This window comes from Mytilus trossulus, chromosome 5 (assembly GCF_036588685.1).
Source record: "Mytilus trossulus isolate FHL-02 chromosome 5, PNRI_Mtr1.1.1.hap1, whole genome shotgun sequence".
In the NCBI taxonomy this organism is placed as follows: domain Eukaryota; kingdom Metazoa; phylum Mollusca; class Bivalvia; order Mytilida; family Mytilidae; genus Mytilus; species Mytilus trossulus.
Window position 1 is genome coordinate 66703165 of NC_086377.1, and position 22135 is coordinate 66725299.

The window sequence follows — 22135 nt, forward strand, 5'->3', positions numbered from 1 at the left end:
TCTTCACACTAGTATTTTTTTTATCTATCTAATTTGAATCGATCTAAATAAAACCAGTTGAATATTCTTGAAACGGCGCTTCTATGTCCTGCACGTATCGATTTTAGTTTCAAATTCATCTTGGTCACTTGGCACCAATATCGTAGAGTGGTTTATTGGACACAAATTAAAGCTTAGTAAATAAGAACGTCTGTTTGCAATGATACTTGTATTGAACTCTGAATAGCTAACGTCACAACAACGGTGACGTCGTGTACACTAGAGAGCGGTAGCGGGAACACCTCAAGTGCAATTCTTTACACAACCCACTGTCTCTACCTTTGGGTAGGGTTTGAGCAAACTATAATATATAATCTAATGTTAAAACATGTTTTGTATAATAAGTTAAACACTTATTTCAATTTCATTTAATCACATTTAGTAATACCACTTAGGCATATATCCACTTTTTTTAACAGGAGCTAGCCAGGTATTTTAAAACTATAAAATCACTGCAGTATTTTAAAGAGATTGTCTCTATGACTATCATTACAAAACTATGTGTTATATTGTCTTAAAACTAGACAGGGTTAAGGGAATAATGAATTATTAGCCAAATGTGCAGAATTAACATAATAAAGAATAGAGAATAATGGGCTATAAATAAAAAGGTATGGAATAATACGCACAATATGTAAAGAAAATTAAAAAACATGCCTAAACAAGTCAAATAATACAGAAATGAAGGATCCAAAACACACTCTCTGGTATTATACAATACTTGTGTTACGAGGTTATTTTAAATGGGGCAGACAAAGAATTTCAAAAAGTTTAGAAATACGAAAGAAAAACCACTCCAGGTTTACCATGTAATTCTTTACTTTTACAGATCAATGAATTGGTTACCATCCAATGGCAAATATTAGACATACAGATCAGTAAATTACATGTTGACTTGATAAGATACTTTTATTCCAATTAAACGGGCACATGATGAGCAACGTAATTTATTACAATGTTTTTAGATATGTTGATGTGATATGATTACTAAACCAGCTTTGAACTAGAATGATGTGTAACCTGAGTCAGATTTTCAACATGCTAGTTGACAATCTCCATTTATTAATGTATCTGCTTCTAGTACTGTGGATTCAGTTATTTTCGTGGGTACCAATTTACATAAATTTCTGAAAACTTGCATTTAATGGATATGTGATTTCGAGGTTCAGCCAAAATCTGAATTCAATCTCATAGCAAATTTGTAATTCCGGGGACTTCGAAGTAAACCTAGCTTGTACCCCTAAAAATTGGAATCCAACAAATAAAAATAAATCCACAGTATCCATGTTTTAATTTTGTCCAAGATTTTGGTGAGAGTATAAGTTATTGAATGCTCCAACGAGTGGATTTTCACTACCATAAGTTTCATGCGTATGTCTTTCTGTATAGTTATTCACAAAGAACCCATAAACATTATGAACAGGTTCTCCATGAGATGTGTTCAAGTGAGTCACATTATATACAGTGAGATGTGTTGCTATTAAAAACCAAATTCCCATCAGACCTAAAAACAGTACTATAAATATGATCAGAAAAGCGAGTTTCACCTGTCATGTAGGGATCTACATCAATTGTTGAAAACATATGCCATTGACGAGGTGCCTTTTCAGTTTGATGAGTTAAAAGATGTTTTTAAGGGTTCTGTTGTAAAGAAACGATTTGTTACACACAGAACAGGAATATTTCTTATCATTTAAATGGATTCTCGTGTGGATCTTCAGCTGTTTCCTGTCTCTGAAACTTTCATTACATTCTAAACAATTTAACGGCCTCACACCAGTATGTTGACACACATGGACGATATTTTTGGTAGATGAACAGATTGCTGGTGGTTTTGCAATGTGTCCCAGCTCCGTTAAGTTTTGTACGGTCTTTCTCCTGTATGAGATCTACAATGTATCTACAAATAAAAACATGTCAGCCATGAATATTTATTCCTTCATTCATAGCTATAGCTAAAAGAATTCTTGGTATCTCAAATGCAAAATGATATATTATATACACAAAAAAATGTACATGTTTGGGCCTTTTATAGACAACTTTAACATTACGTATTTTCCCATTGTTGAAGGCTGTACAGTGAATTATATTGTGTAATGCATCCCAGCTACGGTAAGTCTTGGGACAAGATTAAGATGTGTACGGTCTTACTCCTGTATGGGATCTACGATGAATCTACAAATAAAAACATTTCAGCCATGAATATTTGTTCTTCCAATCTCAAGGCTAAAAGAAATTATTTTTCATTATGACTGACAAATGACTGATTTTTACAAACTGTTAGCCATTTTTAATAGCTGTATAGCCTTCAGCATGGCCTTAGTAGTTTTTCTCATTGATGGATGCCATATGGTTGCCTATAATGGCTTACATTCACTTCAATTGTTAATTGATTGATTGTTGGGGGTACTTAATTTGAACTTTGGTTGATATTCATATTTGTCTCATTGATAATTATACCACATCTCCACGATTCCTTGTTTCTATATTAGTGGCTACAATCACATACCGGTTGATGATAATTGAAAACTAAATGTGTCAAAGCGACACGAATGGCCCCGACTCAAAAATTTGAAAAAAAAAATGCAATTTCAATAACACTTGTGGACACAAACATGATGGTAGTCTCACATATCAAAAATCAGCTGAAAATGTGGAGGCGTATAGAAAAAAAGTCTGTATAACTGTGATTTTCAACAATTTTCAAAGTTTTAAACCCTCAATTTTGTCAAAAATTAACAGAGGGAAAAAAAACTTAAACTTGATCTGTAATTCATCTTGAGTAACTCACATACCTAAAATCAGCCCAATATCTGAAAGCGTTTAGAAAAAAGTCTGTAAAACTGTGATTTTCAACAATTGATCAAAGTCCAAAGCCTGTAATTTCGGCAAAAATTAGCCGAGCAGAACAAAACTTAAACTTGATCTGTAACTCATCTTGCTTAACTCGCATACCAAAAATCAACCCAACATCTGAAAGAGTTTAGAAAAAAAGTCCGTATAACTGTGATTTTCAACAATTTATCAAAGTCCAAAGCCAGTAATTTCGGCTAAAATTAGCGGAGCGGAAGGAAACTTAATCTTGATCTGTAACTCATGATAAACTCACATACCAAAAATCAGCACAATATCTGAAGGCGTTTGGAAAAAATCTCTGTCTAACGGTTTGTTGCGGAATGGCGGAATTTCGGAATTACAGACAAGGGTAAAACTATATGGCACCGACAACTTGGTTGTGGGGCCATAACAATATGGTACATGTATATCTAGAAAAATTCATAGTACAATGTACAACTACTGTTTTTAGATGTGTATAAATATAGAAAGTATTCAATCTGAAAAATTCCAAGGGTGAAAAATGAGATACGTACTATACATGAGTGCAATTTAAATTAGTGTCTTATTAGTTTCATAGTGTGTTACTGACCCTGAATATATCGTATTAGATTACTAGCACATTATCATGATTATGTAACGAATTTATCTTACGGACTATATTCATTTTTTTGAATTTAGACTATAGTTGTCTCATTTGCAATCATACCACATTTTCTTATTTTTATATTTAATTGCTCAAGTGTTCGATTTTAAAGAACCTACTTCCATTGGTCTGCACCAAAAAAAAAAAACGGTAGATGAACAGACTGCTGGTGGTTTTGCAATGTGTCCCAGCTCCGTTAAGTTTCTTCATTTTTACAAGTTTTGCCACAGTTTTGGCATTTAAAGGTTGGCTGATTGTTGTGTAATTTTACATGACGTGCAAAAGCAATTTCAAGTTTAAAAACACGACCACAAAATTTACATTTAAAAGATTTTCTAGCAGTTCCACAGTTACTTTTGTATACCCTTCCACAAATAGTGCACTGTGTTTTTCTCTAATATGTGCTTCAATACTCACGTCTTTGACATGAATAAGTTCATCACAAATGCTACAAATCTGATATTCCTTGTGGGATCGGATATGATTAACATAGGCAATTTTACTCGACCAGTTCATCTGACAAATTTGACAGGTAATTACATAACTGGGCCACTGCGCTCCTATTCGATGCAATTCCTTATCAGTTGCAATATTTTCTTTACTTTTGTTTGCATTGATTTGTCCGTCAATTTTAATTTGTGTATTACCTTGAGTTATTTCCCCCTTTGTAGACTTTTTCCTACTGTTGATGGTGTGTTTTTTTTTTGCATTCTTTTTGTTCGATCATTCTTAACAGACTTAGACATCTTTTTTTTAAGGGTCAGAAGTTTTGATTATCTTTTCCTTTGAACTGAAAAAATAAACATTTAAGAATTTAATAAACTGTTAACACAGAGATATATATTGCTTTTTTGCTATTTTGATAGTAAAATGCAAACATTAAAATTAAATATCAATATATTCCAATCCTAATAGTCCTGCATACCAAATATCATTGACTTACCACTAGTGGTTTCCCATGAAGTGACTTAATCAAAAACTAAAAAATGTAATCGAAGCAAAATTGCAAAGTAAATAAACCATGATTGACGAGGAAGAGCCAAATAATCTGCATGGAAGTAAGATGTGCAAATACTATTAATATAATGACAACTGCATACCACACATCACTGACCTACCATAAGCGGTTTCACATGAAAACTACATTCTTATCTTTGAGTAACTGACACATTAAAAGTATTAACAATGATGTATTTTTGAAGTAAAAAATTGTAAATGCATGATTTGTGTTGAATAATTTAGGGATCGTAAACATTTCTGGATCTGAGAAAGTGGTCAAAGTATATAATGCAAAACTTGTTTCAAATTATACATATGCAAAAAATTGACCAAAACAAATAATAAATAATGAAGGGACATCATTTTGTTGGTTGTGATATATAATTGTAGGTGCAATTGATCGTTTTCATCTTTTCACTGATTTGTTTGGCAGAGTTATCTCCCATGGACCAGAACCTTCAAATTACCATTTTTTGTTTAATTTTATATGTTTTATTTCGTTCATAATTTCCATTGCATACGTTTAAATTGATTGATTCATTCAAAATGAAAATTAGAAGGTAGGAATGGAAAATTCCCTTTAAACACACGCCAAATTGGTATTTTTTTTTGTAAATCTGACCATCTGTTTTATGCAAAATTATGTTTGTTGAGAAATGATTTTTGACCCCACCATTTTTCCTCATTTTAATATATGGACAATGTCCACTATAACAGTAGAAAAATCAATAATAAAAAAAAACGGGAATATTTCCCTAAATTTTACATTGAACTTAAAATCGTTCTAACTTTTTTTGGTTGCTTTTTTAATTCCAGTTTTTTTTTGCAGAATGCAGAAATCTACTTCCTTCTTCCGGTCACGTTGTTGTGAGACTTTTGAGTAGTCTAGTAAAATAAAAGAACTCAAGGAACACAATACCAATATTTTATTTTTTTATTTTTTGTCTTTGAACTGACGTTACCTGATGCATTGCGTTTCTTTGTTTACATTGAACATGATGTCATAACTGAAATAGCGTCACAAGTAAAATCCCTAACAACCGAACCAAAATATGAAACGTTTTTACGGTATTTATGTTTCTTTTTTTTAACAAAGATTTAAGTTACAAAGAAATAATTCATACAGACTTCGTCCCCATTCACAGGTAATGCCTGCCTTATATTAATTGCAACACAATTCACTTCAGGTTAGTTTAAAAAATCATATATGAATACGCAACATTTCCTTATTTAATTTCCTTTGAAAACAGGACATACTATAAACAATATATAGTTGAATGAATGAATTTTATTTGCAAAAGCATATAGAACATGCTATGGCAATACATAATATATACATAATGTGACAAAAGACTGGTAACAGAGAACAATACAATAATAACATACATAATGTAGCTAACCAATAATATCAGATCTAGCTTTCCATGCACTCTTTAAATAGTTACAGAGCTTAATTGCTAGAGATCTAGAATTAGCTTTCAACAAACAAGATAGTTTAAAAATAGTAGGCCATGAACAATAATAGCGTGGCAAAAACAATATTCTAATTGCCCTATATGCTGGACATACCAATACAAAATGAAATTCGTTCTCAACACATTTCATATTACAACATACACAAAGACGCATTTCTCTTGGTATATCAGAGAAGCGACCAACTTCAACATTCAGTTTCAATGTACCACTTCGTAGTTTAGTAAGAATGTTACTATTGTTAATGTAGCCAAAATAATTTTCAAGACAAAAATCAAACTTTATGCTACAATAAAAACTTAATTTCTCACAGTCACATATATCTGCTGACCATTTTTGTAGATATTGGTCTTTAATGCGTGTCTTTATAACATCAAACGATATATCAATATTATTCTGACCAATCCAAATATGGTTCATTCCAAGACTAAATAAAAAATCACGCACATTAGATGCCCAATTAATTTTACCATGATTTGCATCGTCATATAAAATTTTATATACATCATATACAAAAGCTGGTTTATATGTAACAATACGTAACCAATATTTTAAGATTAATTGTTTTCTCAAAACATACATAGGTAGATGACCAAGTTCGCCACAAAGAAAACTAATAGGAGCACGTTTACCTAATTTTAAAACAAACCTACAAAAACGGTTATGAATAATCTCTATGTCGTTGGCACGGTGAAAACCCCATATTTCGGAAGAATAGTTCAGTACCGATCCAACCATACTGTCATAAAGAAGACATTGTTGCTTTATAGAAATGTAAATATTATCTAAACATTTTAAGAGTGATGAGAGAGCTCTTGATCCTTGTTGGGATAGTCGCTTTTGCGTGTGTAAGAATTTCCCGTTAAAGTGCATCAACATTCCAAGGTAAACGTATGAATTTACGATTTGAAGTTCTTGATTATATATGAAATGATTGTTCACAGGTTGCCATCCATTTCTAAACACAACTATCTTAGTTTTATCAGTGTTAACTTCTATGTTCCATTTTCTACAGTATTTGGATAGGTTGTCAAGTAGCTGTTGAAGAAGTTTGGCAGATTTGGCAAATAAGACAGTGTCGTCTGCAAAAGTATCAAATTAAGTTGTTGACAATAATGTTGACACCGTGGTTCATACAGATGTTACTAGATCCGTGTCTATCACTGTTATGAATGACACGTGGTCAATAACATGAATTGTGCACGACTTTATTTGTTTCTTTCCGACATTTCTAAGATTGATAACAAAAAATTAAAAGAAACAGACTCAATATTAAATTAAAGTATATCACTTGTAAAAGATAAAAGATTCGAATACTCATATAAAACATAGCGTATAGTAATCCTAATAGTAAATTATTATACCTTCTGTAAACATGTCCTTTTAAAGTAAAGTTGCTCTATCTTTGCATAGTGTTTTAAAGAAATATATAGCGTTTACTGTACTTTGTGAAAATAGTATGCCTTGCTGTTGTAATAGACTATTGATTTTCATGTCAATCATTGTCAATTTCAAGTACAAAGGCAGATCTTAGTTGTTTTGACAGACAAGGGGGTATGGTTGATTAGCATAACAATTAATAAACTACACATAGGTACTAATACTGTACTAAAATTATGTAGTACTGGAAATTTACTTTTGATAATTAGTACTATTTCTTAACATTAAAATTATTGTAATATCTAGGTTCTTGTATTTTACAGTACTTGATTTGTACTAAATATTTTGGTACAGAAATAATACAATATTCCATGTTTGAAATTCATAATTTTAAGAGATTTGAAATACGAAAATTTTCAAAATGCTGAAAGTGTAACGGTCGTAACCAAAAATCTATAGTGCCTGAATCTCAAGTACAAATTAGGTACTGTAAAATACTGGTACCTCAATATTACAATAATTTTAAAGCACTAAAATAGTACTGAATTTTCCGGTAATACATGTTTTTAGTACAGAAATAGTACCTATGCAAAAGTAGCTGTGTATTACAATTGAACAAACAGGGAAAATAGTAAAAGTAAATGCATTTAAATTTTTCTGACATTTTAAGAGACTTTAAAATACTGTAGTTTCTGTTTGACACTGGTTCTCCGTTAAAGCGCCCAACGTCAGAGTAAAAAATGATAAAATATAAATTGCAGCAAAACTTGTTTATAAAGAACATAGATCATCTTCATAGTGTATTCTATCAACCCTATAAATTTTAGCATGTAATTTGCTACCGTTAATTTGTAATGATCGAGACAGTTTAGAAGAAAAAACAATAGAAAAGTCCATTTAACGTCATTTTATTTCCATTGACGTCGTGATTTTCAAGCAACTTTTTTAAACTTTTTTTTATTGATTCACGTAAACTTTTAATTTTTTTTCTTGTTAGCTGAAATTTAAGTATAATATTCAGTCATGTCTGCATTATTATTATATACTAGAACACCCGTGATATCGCGAGTCCGTGACTGAACTAAAGTACATAACTATGCGCAAGCCTTATTTTAGTATTAGTATTGTCATCTGATAAAGTTATGCCGATTATAAGATACACAGTTCTCTGCTTTCAAATCTTTCTGTTTTAACCTGTCGAACTGGAACTTATCAATTATTGGTAATATTAATTATTTGGAAAACAAAAGGTCCTGGAATGGAGTATTTTTTAATAAACAGCATGTCCTATAGTACATGTAGTTATAAATAAAGTTGAATACTTTGACTCGCTGTTTTACGTCATGCCCGCTAACAAATTGAAAACTGTACCTATACGCCTTATTTTTTGTCCAGATTTTTAGTATTCGTATTGTTATCTTAGAAAGTCTTACTGATTAAAATACTACAATAGGTAACAATTTGTCAATTTGGTAGTGTCAACCCTGTGATTATGACCCGTGTTACTGTATATAGCATATTAATCCTGAATACATCGTTTGGTGGTGCGCCTGTCAGATGCTGAACGTACAGATAAGGTAATAGGTAACAGGTGAACATGCTATTGGTATCGATATCGGAATCGATCCGGAACTTCTTAATTATTGGCAATATTAATTACGTGGAAAACAAAAGGGCCTAGAGTGATGTAATTTTTAATCTTCACCTTTGTACTATATTAGTTATATATAAAGTTGAATTCTTTGATTCGTCGTATTTACGTGAAGACGGCTGACAAATTGGACCTCGTAATTTTAGTATTATAGATATAAAATAATTTTTTATCTCTTTAACATAATATAAATTAAGGTGATAAATCTTCAATTTGACCTTTTCTGTGCGAACTTGTACGATAAACAATCGACTCAGCATTTCAGTCTTGTACAAAACAGGATAAATAATAAAATCGTATAAACATGCTTTTAACCCGAATACGCATATAATTTGCCACTGAATCCTCCTCCTTTTCGTCTTCATTCTATTTACCATTCTGTGTTACCATGAATTATCATTGATGTAGTCATATTGATATCGAAAACATATATATAAATCAACTGTTTTAATTTCAAAATGCACAAGTATGGCATATAACGCATAAACCTCTTGGTTGAAAAATTTCTTCGAAGCCGAAGCACAACCCTTGTATGATCTTGTATCTTTGATGGGTTACTTCCTTTAATATTCCTTAATACCTTTTTGTTCTATGTATCGGAAATTTGAAGAAAAAAAGGAGAGACGAGAAGTGTCAATTAATTTTTTTTAGCAGAATAATGGAAGTATGTTTCTTAAAATTGAATACTTGAACACTTTAATATAACAATAAAAAGATGTGGTATAATTGCAAATGAAACTCCAGTCTAAAATTCACTTTATAAAGATAGTCGGCAAGATAAATTCTTGACACAGTGCTTTAGTGACCTAATACGATATATAGAGGGTCAGTAAATTCCATATGAGGTTCTATTTTCGCTCAAATCCCTTATGGAATTTACTGACCCCGTATTTATCGTATTAGGTCACTAACACACTGTGTAACTGATAATATCCGACTAAAATTTAAACGAATCACTTATTTGATAATGTTACAGTTAGTATAATAATAAAAAAAATAGAGGAGATATGATCTATTGATTGATGTTTTCTGAACGTACAGTGGCAAATATTTCATGCAGATTAAAGACCGGGAGAAGAATATTAAAACAAACATAAGATGTTACATGCGTTGTCGTTGATAAAGAATTTAAAAAGGTTCAATAAAAGTATATAAAAACAATGATGAGAGAGATACGACAAAAAAAACTATCCAGCAAAGTATAAAATATTAAATCATTTTCCATAGATATTTTACTCATCCTCTTTGTTTGTTAGTTGTAGCCTATTAATCTCGCAACTTTAATTGGTAGACAACCAGTAAAGATCACCGCTTCTTTTTGTAGATCCTCCTATACTAATAGTACTATGCATCGTATTCCGCTTGAATATCATATCTTTTTTTTTTTAGTTATTTGAATTAATCCAAGATATAGATGGTTGTTTATAGATTAGAAAATACTTTTGAAACTTAAGAATATGGTGAATTGAAAATAACAGAAATGAATGATTTAAAGATTATGAAACTTTACGTTTTCTGCATATTAAATTCATTATTGACAATATTTTAGTAGATCATTTCGAAAGAAACGTTGATCTTTCAAATTGGTTGTAAACGCAACCGGTCAAATGCATTAAGCGATGCAAATTGTATACATTCATAAGTATCATTGTTTTCGCGAAAATCATTTTGTTTCCTATTGTAGAAAAATTTAACCTTACATCCTTCTCGTGCATTGCGTCAGCAATTATTTAATTTTATTCACCTGAAAAAAATTTAGTTCGTGACAGATGTCAGACCACGATAATCCGATAAGCAATAAAAAGATCTTCAATAGTGGTCGGAAAAAAAGGCTAGAAATTTGGTGCGTCCGAAGCGAGCACTTTTTTTTTATTTATCTTCATCATTGACGCCCAGCAACAAGTATTTGAAATGCAAAGATATGAAAGAATAGAAAGAGTTGATGAGCTTTATGACGGAAATGGCACACAAAAAATAGTCAAATCAGTCGAATGTAACATTGATGGAGTTTAAATCCTTAGGTATCTTTATAATTCCAAAATATATAAATTGACCATTGATTGGAATTGTAAGGATTTGCATAACCACAAATTGTCATAATTCGTACGTCTTAAATTTTCATACTGATGTTCGAGGACCGAAGACATTGTATTTAGGGTATAACATTTTTTAGTACCAACAAATATTAAATATATTTCATTATTCACCAAAGCAATTGATTGATAAGCGATGTTTCTTTCTATTTTTTGTTGGACAGATGAGTAATCAATGATAAAATCTTTTTGGTGTTCACATTTTTATTTTATCCGATTTCAGATTTCAATTAATGTCGGTTAGCTGCCGGTACTGTCACACTGTTATGAATTTGAACGTTCAGCTCCTCATTACTAGTACCTCGAATCACAAGGAAAAGATGATAAAAGATACCTCATATCATCTTTACTTTTGTTTATTATCCCTGCTACTAGTATCCAATTTATTTCGAAGAAATTGAAATACTTTTTTTTCCTCCAAGTTTTATACTTATTTCAAACGTGGTATCATTTATGCAGTACAGTGACAGAATAAAAAAGAGGGGATATACGGAGAAGTGTCATACGTATATTGTTGATACAGACAAGATAATATATATTGTATACGGAAGTTTTGAAATGCAGGAACTGAACCCAAAAAATTTTATAGAGAAGGGCACATATTTCTAACTGAATAGAGAAAAATGGGCAAAAGAATTACAGAAAACAGAAATGTAGATCTCCTCCCCTAATACATACCGTAATATATTACGGTATATATATATATAAAATTATAACAGTCTAAAGATTTGCACAACGGTACTGATATATATTGATTCTTACATTGATACCAGTGGAGTATCGGATTTATCCAATCGAGATAGTTAAATTATCAATTTTAAAGTTCGAGCCGCCTCAGCGAGTACTTTAAAATTTATATAATTTAACTATCGAGATTGGATAAATCCGATAATCCACGAGTAACTATGTAATAATCTGTTTCTCTAATGATTAAAAAGACATTTTCTTTTTTTGTTTACCGAAAATCCCCTTCCAGTGCCTTTCACATTGCACGAAGTTGTCAATTTCATTAACACCTGTTATCATATTTTGGTTCATCCAGTCAGCCAAAAAGGTCATGACCCTTAAAACCATCCAATGATCTTCTGAGATCACCAGCAACCACACGTTGATTAAATTTTTTAATACAATGGGTTCGAAAAGGGATAAATTTCCATAGAATTAGAGAAAAGGAGTTATTAAACGAAAATGTTGTTATAAAATCGTATTGACAAAAACATTTCGGCTCAAGAAATGGCCTTCTTCTTGTGTCACAAGTTTTAACAATACTGTATTGTTAAAACTTGTGACACAAGAAGAAGGCCATTTGTTGAGCCGAAATGTTTGTCAATACGATTTTATAACAACATTTTCGTTTAATAACACCTTATATCAGTACCGTTGTGCAAATCTTTAGACTGATATAATTTTTTCCTTATCTGCATAGTATCGCCTATTCTAGACGATCCGGTACATAGTAAATTTGCTGAATGGTCCTTTTTATAGACTTTTATAAAATTATAATATATAATTATAATATATATATATCTAGCATTGTGACGGTTAGTTTTGTTTAATCTATCTAACTGCTTTTAATTCCGAAAAGAAAGGTGTACAAGGTGTTGTTAATTAATGTAGCGGAATTTATATCGGGCCCTTTCAACCGACGTCCTAATTTCGATGAACAAAATTTAAAAAAGCTTCTCTGCTTGTGCAACACGAAAAAAAAGAGCATTTTTTATGGCTTCTTGCAATTGCATACTTATTAAATCGTATTGAATTCGGTATCAAATTTTTATTAATTATAAAGCTTCATATCTTGAATATTGAAAACAGGTCTAAATTATTTACATACATTACGATTGATATAAAAACATCCGGTTCGTTTTTTTTTCTTCATCTAGATTTGAGAAAGAAGCAACTCTGTTTCACTCAAACAATTGATTTATACAAAAAATTACATGTTGTCTTCTTTTGTCATCTGAATTACAATATGTTATTGATCTGTAAGTGATATATCCGCCATCCATTATAACTATCTAATGTGTTTATTTTGCACGCCATACTCGATAAAAGTGCGGACGTGATAGAAAGCACTCTACCAAAATGTCAACGGAGATTACATTCCACGGTAGTCCAAATAATTATGACGTCTTGAAAGGCTATTATATTTTTTTCCTTTGACGCCTTACATCGACGTCATAATGCTGAAGCCACCGTTTTCGGTTGGACTTTGAGAGCATATTTTGCTCTCAACTTTGAGGCCCAATTTAGCCATCAAATTTTCATTGAAGGCTAAAACAAAATGCATATAAAAATTCTTACCTTTTATGTGTTTGTTTGTTCAAAATATTTCCAATTAATCCCTAAAGAAATAATAATATAAGGAACAATTCCATCCGAGGCGGGAACATGTAGACTGCCTTTTTTAAAACGTTTGTCTGATTTCCTTTAAGGAGATTATAAATTTTTTTTTACCCAAACTCGGTAAAACCAGAATTTCCGGAACCATTGTTTTACATTATCCGGAAATTCAGGTCAGTGAAAATGTTCCGAGTTTGGTTCAAAAATATATTTTATACACCTAAAATGAAGCATCTTTAGGAGAAATCAGCTAAACGTTTTAATAAAGCAGTAAATTCCTTCTAAAGTCCAACTGAATATATGAGTTTGGCGTTATGACGTCGATGTAAGGCGTCAAAGAAAAAAATTATAATAGCCTTTCAAGACGTCATAATTATTTGGACTAATTCCACGGAGGTTACATTTCGACGATTTCGTCATTTATGAACCATAATATGTATATCTAAAGATCGGACTTGTAGTAAAATTTAATTTTGACATCGATATCGATCTGCTGAATGTGAAATTTGTTTTCAAAATTGATGTTTTTTAAGAATTGGCCATTCCACGGAGATTACACGCTAAACAAATCTCTACAGTTTTCAACTTTGCTTCGTTTTTCAGACTGATGTAACTTGGAATAAATGACCATTGGTATAAACAAAATTATTTATGGTAACCTTATGATCAAATTAAACTCATATTACACTCTATAATGTACTAAATATTTTGTCCTGCTTGGTCTTTTATCCATCAATGGAAATTTCAGCTTTTCGAAGAAAACATTATGGACGGCCGGTACGATCACGATCGTTGTGCAATATGTACTAAACTTTATAAAAATTAAAAATATAGATAATAAAGAAATCAAAAATTATCAGATATAAGTATAACAAGCTACGGGTATATATAACTGGACGTCGTTAGGTTTGCTTTCTTACGAAGGGAAAAATAACGTCATAAAATGGGCGCTTTAACGGAGAACCAGTGAAGAACGTTTTTGATCTGTGTTTTCTTCTGCTTAATGCTGTTGGAGCCAAAAATTGTTTAATACTTTAGAAGTCATTTGTTACAGATAAATAGTTATGATCCGATATCATTGTATTTTGTAAATTATTGACTTTAATATGAGTATTGTTTTTTACTGCAAATTAAACTGATGAAATGATAGCTTTCATGTCAAACTTATTTTTAGCCCTCTTAATGGACCTCCGATTGTGGAAAAATTATTCCATGATGAAATTGACATTTTACATGTAAATACTTTTTAAAATAGTGAACAGTCAGTATAATAATGATATTAATCTTGTATTTTACATGGACTATCCCCTTAGGGTCGTGCACTATTTTCTCTGACCTTGGCAACTATTTTCGCATAGTCAATGTTAAACACAACATTATTATACAAATATCCCTAACGTTAATTCTATACTATTGGAAGCGTCATTCTATTCCCAATAATGAGAGACTATTACAAAATTATCATAAACAATATTTTACATAATTTTTAAACTATTTAAAAATACAAAGCAAGATTACAAGATTAGATTTCAAGAAAATGAATTAAACATTTTGTTTGTAGACGCCTTGATGTTTTATGATCAAAAAGTCAAATGCAGTCGTTTATGCAACGAAAAATATGATGTTATGACGCTTGTCGTTTGCTGTATGAACTACTTATTTATTTTAGACGACTCTTTGTTCATTTCGTTTGTTATATGAACTACTGTAAACCACTTTATTTTCCGAGATATTTCATTTCTCGTTTAACCATTCTAAGCCCTTTTTGCAGCGATTTTGTTTCGTTTTTATTAAAAATTTATGCAGTTAAGAAACGTTTTTATTTAAATATTTGCCAAAGGTTATATTCGCGTTATTTTTTTACTCGCGAACGTTGCAAAGATAATCTGTAGCAAAACATATTTGATTTAAAATACTCGTTTGTTTTACACGACTCTTTTCTGTATGAACTACTTATTCTTTTTAGACGACTCGTTGTTTGTTATATGAACTTCTGTAAATAGTTATCAAAAGTACCAGGATTATAATTTTATACGCCAGACGCGCATTTCGTCTACATCAGACTCATCAGTGACGCTCAGATCAAAACAGTTGGAAAACCAACTTATTTTAGCGGTTACTTTATTTCGCGTTTTACCATTATTGATTATTAGCACTTTTTGCAGCGATGTGTTTCGCGATTTCCAAATTGTTTCATGGTGTTAAGTAAGAAAATAGTCGATTATTTTGCATATTCGCTACAATTAATATTTGCGTGAATTTTCTACTCGCGAAAGTTGCGAAGATAATCTCTAGCGAAAATAAGTTGGTTCACAGTATTTGTTTGTTTTACACGACTCGTTTCTGTATTAACTACGTACTCATTGTAGACGACTCGTTGCTGTATGAACTACGTACTCATTGTAGACGACCCGTTGCTGTATGAACTACGTACTCATTGTAGACGACCCGTTGCTGTATGAACTACGTACTCATTGAAGACGACTCATTGCTGTATGAACTACGTACTCATTGTAGACGACTCGTTGCTGTGTGAACTACGTACTCATTGTAGAAACTCGTTGCTGTATGAACTACGTACTCATTGTAGACGACGCATTGCTGTATTAACTACGTACTCATTGTAGACGACTCATTGATGTATGAACTACGTACTCATTGTAGACGACTCATTGTTGTATGAATTACGTACTCATTGTAGACGACTCGTTGCTGTATGAACTACGTACTCATTGTAGACGACTCGTTGCTGTATGAACTACGTACTCATTGTAGACGACTCGTTGCTGTATGAACTACGTACTCATTGTAGACGACTCGTTGCTTAATGAACTACGTACTCATTGTAGACGACTCGTTGCTGTATGAACTACGTACTCATTGTAGACAACTCGTTGCTGTATGAACTACGTACTCATTGTAGACGACTCGTTGCTGTATGAACTACGTACTCATTGTAGACGACTCGTTGCTGTATGAACTACGTACTCATTGTAGACGACTCGTTGCTTAATGAACTACGTACTCATTGTAGACGACTCGTTTCTGTATGAACTACGTACTAATTGTAGACGACTCGTTGCTGTATGAACTACGTACTCATTGTAGACGACTCGTTTCTGTATGAACTACGCACTCATTGTAGACGACTCGTTGCTGTATGAACTACGTACTCATTGTAGACGACCCGGTGCTGTATGAACTACGTACTCATTGTAGACGACCCGTTGCTGTATGAACTACGTACTCATTGTAGACGATTCGTTGCTGTATGAACTACGTACTCATTGAAGACGACTCATTGCTGAATGAACTACGTACTCATTGTAGACGACTCGTTGCTGTATGAACTACGTACACATTGTAGAAACTTGTTGCTGTATGAACTACGTACTCATTGTAGACGACTCATTGATGTATGAACTACGTACTCATTGTAGACGACTCATTGTTGTATGAATTACGTACTCATTGTAGACGACTCGTTGCTGTCTGAACTACGTACTCATTGTAGACGACACGTTGCAGTATGAATTATGTACTCATTGTAGACGACTCGCTGCTGTATGAACCACGTACTCATTGTAGACGACTTGTTGCTGTATGAACTACGTACTCCTTGTAGACGACTCGTTTCTGTATGAACTACGTACTCATTGTAGACGACTCATTGATGTATGAACTACGTACTCATTGTAGACGACTCGTTGCTGTATGAAGTACGTACTCATTGTAGACGACTCGTTGCTGTATGAACTACGTACTCATTGTAGACGAATCGTTGCTGTATGAACTACGTACTCATTGTATACGACTCGTTGCTGTATGAACTACGTACTCATTGTAGACGAATCGTTGCTGTATGAACTACGTACTCATTGTAGACGACTCGTTGCTGTATGAACTACGTACTCATTGTAGACGACTCGTTGCTGTATGAACTACGTACTCATTGTATACGACTCATTGCTGTATGAACTACGTACTCATTGTAGACGACTCGTTTCTGTATGAACTACGTACTCATTGTAGACGACTCGTTTCTGTATGAACTACGTACTCGTTGTAGACGACTCGTTGCTCTATGAACTACATACTCATTGTAGACGACTCGTTGCTGTATGAACTACGTACTCATTGTATACGACTCGTTGCTGTATGAACTACGTACTCATTGTAGACGACTCGTTGCTGTATGAACTACGTACTCATTGTAGACGACTCGTTTCTGTATGAACTACGTACTCATTGTAGACGACTCGTTTCTGTATGAACTACGTACTCATTGTAGACGACTCGTTTCTGTATGAACTACGTACTCGTTGTAGACGACTCGTTGCTCTATGAACTACGTACTCATTGTAGACGACTCGTTGCTGTATGAACTACGTACTCATTGTATACGACTCGTTGCTGTATGAACTACGTACTCATTGTAGACGACTCGTTGCTGTATGAACTACGTACTCATTGTAGACGAATCGTTGCTGTATGAACTACGTACTCATTGTATACGACTCATTGCTGTATGAACTACGTACTCATTGTAGACGACTCGTTTCTGTATGAACTACGTACTCATTGTAGACGACTCGTTTCTGTATGAACTACGTACTCGTTGTAGACGACTCGTTGCTCTATGAACTACGTACTCATTGTAGACGACTCGTTGCTGTATGAACTACGTACTCATTGTATACGACTCGTTGCTGTATGAACTACGTACTCATTGTAGACGACTCGTTGCTGTATGAACTACGTACTCATTGTAGACGACCCGGTGTTGTATAAACTCATCATTCATTTGAAACCACTCGTTGTTGTTTTAACTTATAAATCGCTTAGACGACTCGTTGTTTATAAACTTTTGTTTCATTTTGCGTAATTTGTTGTTAAATGAAATTATTATTCATTTATAATTGAATCTGATACCTGATTTGACTACAGTTTTTGACCCTTTATTCATTTCAAAATGTGAGTCAAGTTGCATTGTGATAATTTAGCATAAACTTTTGTTTTTTCAATGTGTTTCCTGAAAGCTAAACATTTATCACCTGCACATACTTTCAGGACATCTTAAACTGTTTCCTTAAACAAAGTATAAGTTTAAAATTTTCTTGACGGATCATCCATTTACATTTACCTGTTCGTACTAAAATGTGGCAAGTTGGACTTTTGATCCTTTTTATAGCTAGTTATGCACAGGTTAGTTTAAGGAATTACTTTAATATTTATTGAAATACCAGTTTGATTTGTTCTGTATAAAACCTGACTTGATTATCACAAAAGAAAATATATGTGTGAGACTTGCTAAATTCTTCTGAGACTTAATAGCCATTTTTCAACCTATTGTATATTGCTACGGTCAATCATCAATTTATGTTTTTTTTCTATTTTAGCAAGCAAGATCCACAACACGTAAGAATACATCTTAACGATTATTTTAGTGTATTTGCAATTCTTTTTAGAAGACAATAATTAAGATGAAAGACAGAACACATTCGTATAATAATTTGCAACCAATTTTTATTCATATGAAATTAATTGCAACTGATAGTTTTCATTTTTGTTGTTGTTTGGAATTGATGCTCAAAGCTAGGGTAGTTCAATTTGTCGACGATTTGCAGAAACAGCATGCGCTTATGTGTTCAATCGAGTTTTTAATGTTATTCCAATTACCTCATGAACAGGTAGAATGCATACCGATAAAAGAGTTGGTTTAAAATACAAATGAGTAATATCAACTTGATTCGTATTTGCTGTATAACAGATTACTGCACAGCGTAAAATAACAAAAATATATTTTTTTATATTTCTGTGACGAACAATATATATAAATATTTTTTGTTTGCAAATGTCACAATGGGTAGTTGCTGTTTAAGTGAATATTGGTGGTATATATTTTTCTATTTTAGCATGTCTTAAACAGTCATGTTTTTGTCCACCAGGAAGCTCTTACACTTATTACGTAAATGGCTGTCGAAAGTGTACAAGTCATGCAAAGAAAGTAAGTTGCAATCAAATTTAATTAGACAATAACAGTGGGAAAAGGTATAGTAGTTCATATTCTGTAAAAGAAAAGCATAACAATGTGATTAATTTGAAAAAGAGGAAATTAATTTGAAGTAGTCAAATTTACAATATAAAAAAGAAGATGTGGTATGATTGCCAATAAGACAACTATCAACAAGGCTAGCATGAATTCGATACTCGTATAAAGTGGCCGCGTCTCTTGCAAACATATACATATGATTTGATCATCCTTGTGTTATCTGGACACTAAATGATGAAACGATCGCTGTTCGACAGGTTTGTAGACTTGAGACTTGATAAAAGGGCCAGTCATTTAGCCCTTATAAATATTATAAGATCATACCCTAATGAACAGCATCTATGTCAATTTTGATAGCTTCAAAAAGCATGACATTATACTCGAACGGACTTTCTGTAAACAATCTTAATCCAAAATAAAATAGAAATAGAAAATTACACAACGATTGTTTCAATAAAAGCAACAGTAGTATACTGTTGTTAGCAATACATCAATCGAGTAAGAAAAGGCAACAAAATAAAACTGAGGGAAACACATCAAATATAAGAGGAGAACTGTTACACAACAAAACACAACATTAAAATATAACACACACATGAACTATACTATTAAAATGGCATTTTTCCTGACTTGGTACAAGACATTCTAGGTAAAAAATGGTTGGTTTAGTCTGATTTTTAGGTTTGTCAAATGATTTAGATCAAAAAGTGTACAATGCTACGTCAGAAAGCTATTGTGATATGTTCGATTACGAAAAATTCACGTATTAGATTTAACTGTAAAGCACTCATAAACTATCTATTGATTCTGTTATAATCTGATTGATACCACAGGAGCAGCATTTCAATGTATGACGTCATCATTTATTTCAGATTCGTGTCCACAATATGCATCACCTGAACCAGGGCTGTGTACTGGTCAGCCTAATACATTTTATGTAGGAAAAGTGAAATGCTATGGACCACCTAAAATCATTCCGTGCAGTAAAGGTAACGCAATTTTTTTTAAAGGTCCAATGCACTTTTCTCATTGCTAAACTTAGAAATCTTGCATTGGTATTTTATGACTTTGAAGTCATGGTATACCAATTGTATATTAATAGGTTAAGCCATTATATTATAAAGTTAACGAACAAATGTGAAGGTTGTCGCATGATCTCCAAAAGAAGCACGAATGAGCGGGTGAACACTGCCATACTGTGTATTAATACCATTTTCATGTCATATGCACTAGTAACCCGAATTTTACTTGATCGGACAAAAACGCATTAACGCTGTTTAAATGAAATTAATCGTCATTTGATAAAGATTGACAAAAATTAAAAATTATTTTTAATTTATTTCAATGTATATCAAATCATTTTAATGCCAGTCAAATAGCTTCGCTTGCAGTCGTTCAATTTAATTCAAGTTGGCGGTAAGTTACGTCAAACAAATAGGCCACGCCCCCGTTAAACTATTTCAAACTGGTACGCAAAACTATAATTGAACCACCAAGTAAAGACGTAAATGAATTAAAAAACTGGGAAAACCTAAACACAGAGATACGGAATATAGCGGATAAACAAGGGGATATCTCTGTTCCCATCATGAGCCTCTTCCAAAATTTTATCAGAGAGCATTTTAGAAAAGAAATAACGGTTGACGTCATTTAAAGATATTAAAAGCAATAAATTAATTTAAACAATTAATTAACCGTAATGGGGTTACACATTTTACATTGGAATGCTCGATCACTTTATGCGAACGCAAATTCCTCAAACATTACTTAGACACACATAATAACCCAGAAATTATTTGTGTACAAGAAACTCGTTTTAAAGATAATAGGTACATAAAACTACAAGGCTACCACCCACCAATCATTCGAAATAGAAAGACACCGATTCAACCTAAAGGTAAAAATAAAAAGAAACCTCAAATAGGAGGAGGAGTAGCAATTTATGTTTCGATTCAAGTTAATTTTTCACAACTTAATTTTAATACTGATAACATAGAAGTAGTAGGCGTATCTGTAAACTGTCAAAATAATAAGATAAATATAGTTAATGTGTATAGACCCCCTAGTCAAGATATTAAATTTGATGAATATCAAGAAGTTTTGCATAACTTATCAGATAATATAGTGCTACTTGGAGATTTTAATAGTAGATCCTCGATGTGGGGGTCTAGCACAACATATAGCAATGGTAACATAATTGAAAAAGTCATAGATCAAAATAACATGATAATTTTAAACGACGGTACAGGAACATATCAAACTGTAACAGGCAACACAAATAGATCTAACATTAGTCTCCGCATCGTTACCAAACGACTGACGTATTAGTATTCAAATAGCAGAAAGAGACTGAAATAGCTAGATCTTGAAATCATTTAGATTTTCTATTCGTGTTAATTTCCGCTTGCATGGGAACTCACTGGTAGTGTAGTTTTTTTGTGTGCAATTTGAGTTGGAAATGATGAACATGTACAAGTTCGGAGACAAAACTACTGAGAGAGCATTAACATAGTTGCCTTTTTAGGCCATGAGGGGCATATTGCTCATAATATACCCTCATTGTCCAGTGTTAGTCCAAATTTTTCTCAAACATCTTCACGGATCGGCTCTATTACAATACCTAC